Raw genomic sequence first — 2,973 nt, forward strand, 5'->3', positions numbered from 1 at the left:
AAGTATTTGTGTGTACGTCTGATACCATACTACTTGTGAAGGAGGAAATGTATATGTTTACCTCTCAGAATGTTTGGTAATATGTTTATTGTTTGTGATGTGTGTCTATGTATATATTAACACGTTGTACTGAATGGGGTGAGAATAGCTTGAGCTACCTCATCCCTTTGTGTGTATTTTACCTCAATAAACTTATTTCAATTTCAATTCAATTTCAATTATTTTACTGTTATGTATATAGAAATTTAGCATTATGCATTTATAATACAGAACAATTTGGTCGTTCCACTGCCTCATAATTATATAAAATACATTGTGACAAATACTTGATAATTAAAATCAGAGTTTTTTGACAACTATAAAAAATCCTGTTGAAATCATGCCGTTTTGAGTTGTCATACGCTTCTTAGTAAATAATATTGTGTAATGTTTGGCACAATTTATCACTGTACTAGTATTTACAAACTGTTTAGGTATTAATGTATTCATTTTTTTTAATGTGTAATATGTTACTTAATCCTAAACTTCTTTTGCAACATTTATATCAGTTATAAATAATTGTCGCGAAACGGCGTATGAAAAAATAAATTTCCCCAAATGAAATTAGTGTATCGGCGATCGAGCGGCCATATTTAAAAGTGTATTCTCTTGTCACTGTTCTGACATTAGTTTTCGATGTACGTATTTCATTTTTGTACCAATGTGTTCGCAATAGAATGTTCTAGAAGAACATAAGTATAAAACGTCACATAAGGATGTGTTCGACCGGCAACATATATAAAAACTACGTCGATTATACTCGTCGTGTCAATAATACAATTGTTTTACCACGCTGATTCAATGCCATACTGTTTTCTCAAATAAGCTCTTCGGCTTTTAGAGAAAACGTAAATTTCATGGCAAACATTTGTAAACTATCCCCAAGTAGATCTGATCGAAATTGGAATTTATACAAATATTTATTCTCGTGTTGCCCGCCACTGTCACCCTTGAGTAACCAGAAACGGATATACAGTAAAAACTAGGCTAACTCATCCTAATCCTTGCACAAACCCTCCAGAATTTCTTTATTGAAGATCAGCAAAAAATTATTGCGCAGCTCATATTATACAGTTTAAGAATGAGATTTCCTTGTTCTAAAGGAATGAAAATAACACTGCCTTAATCTCAGTCGATTAAGGCAGTGTCTGGGATGCTCCCGGTGCCCGTGCCTGGTGCTCGTGCACCAGGCACGGGCGATAGTGTACCTTTAATTGTTCTTTTAGTGTAAATAACGGAATAAAATGTAAGACATAGTCTGCAGATCTTTTTCCAGATGTCTTTTATTATTTTTTCCTAAAGAAAACTAAGATATTGCGAATTTTGCTTAACAAGTACATTAATTATTAACTTTTTGTCGTTATTATTGTTATAATTAAAAGAATTACATCTTGTTTTTTGCTTATGTACAAAACATAGTCTAATAACCACAGTTCGTTGCCCCTAAATCAACACAACATAACCAGTTTACTCATGTCATCGCCCCTAAATCAACAAAAACAACCAGTGTATTATTGTAAATAATTATATCTTATGATTTATTAGCAATGGTAAGACATTTTTAAGACTCTAACCTTCAGATTCAGATTTCAGATTCAGATGTTTATTCAGGTAAGGTATATACATACAAGTGATGTTACATTAATGGATTGATATATAGATAGAGCTAGTACATACAATGCCTAAAGCCACTATTACGCAATGCGTTTCGGGCAAGAAAAACATTAATATCTAGAACTTAATACTAATTGAGCATAAAGATTAAAAGGTGTTGAGAACAAATACAAATAAAGATAAAAAAAAAGGGGGAACATGACTGAAAAAAGCAGCACAAATACAATAGGTTGACAAACAGTGTTGATTAAAGGAGTGAGGTAGATTACAGGGAATTTATTAGGTAGTGTTTAGTTTTTATCTTAAACTGGTTGAGAGAGGTACTGTCTTTAACATGGTTGGGAAGGTCATTCCACATTCTGGGCCCCTTGATTTGCAGAGCATTTCTAGTTTGATTAAGACGTACTCTAGGAATATCAAAGCTGTATTTATTTCTGGTGTGGTGCTCATGGGTTCTGTTACAACCTTCTATGAAGCTTTTAAGATCAGGATTGGCATTATGGTTTAGCGTTTTATATATGTATAAAACACATGAGAGAATGTGCAGTGACTTAATATCTAACATATTAAGAGATTTGAGTAGGGGTACCGAGTGATGTCTGGGGCCAGAGTTGGATATTGTCCTAATAGCGGCTTTGTGTTGGGTAATTAGAGGACGTAAGTGATTTTGGGTAGTAGAACCCCAAGCACAAATACCATAGTTGAGATAAGGATAGATAAGGGAGTAATAGAGAGTCACCAGGGCAGGGCGTGGTATATAATATCTGATCTTAGAAAGAATGCCCACAGTTTTAGAGACTTTTTTTGATATATTTAGAATGTGTCCCTGGAAATTCAGCTTGTGGTCAATGAGAATGCCAAGGAATTTGCCATCTAATTTGTTACAAATTTGGGTATTGTTTATTTTGAGATTTATAAGACTAGAGGATTTATTGCCAAACAGAATATAGAAGGTTTTGTCAATGTTAAGGGTGAGTTTGTTGGCAGTTAGCCAAAGATGGACTTTATTTAGCTCAGTATTTACTGTGGCATTTAGAGCAAGAGGGTCAGGACTAGAGTAAATGAAGGTTGTGTCGTCAGCAAATAGAATTAGTTTGAGGTGTTGGGAGGCATTTGGAAGGTCATTAATGTAGATGAGAAAGAGGAGAGGGCCAAGTATGCTGCCCTGAGGAACACCAATGTTGATGGGTAGGGTGGGAGAAATTGTATTATTCACAGAAACATATTGGAGCCTGTCAGTAAGGTAGGACTCGAGGTATTGTAGGGAGTGTCCTCTGACTCCATAATGATGTAATTTAAGAAGAAGGTTATGGTGGTTGG

The sequence above is a fragment of the Procambarus clarkii genome, chromosome 37 (genome assembly GCF_040958095.1).
Source record: "Procambarus clarkii isolate CNS0578487 chromosome 37, FALCON_Pclarkii_2.0, whole genome shotgun sequence".
Taxonomy (NCBI): domain Eukaryota; kingdom Metazoa; phylum Arthropoda; class Malacostraca; order Decapoda; family Cambaridae; genus Procambarus; species Procambarus clarkii.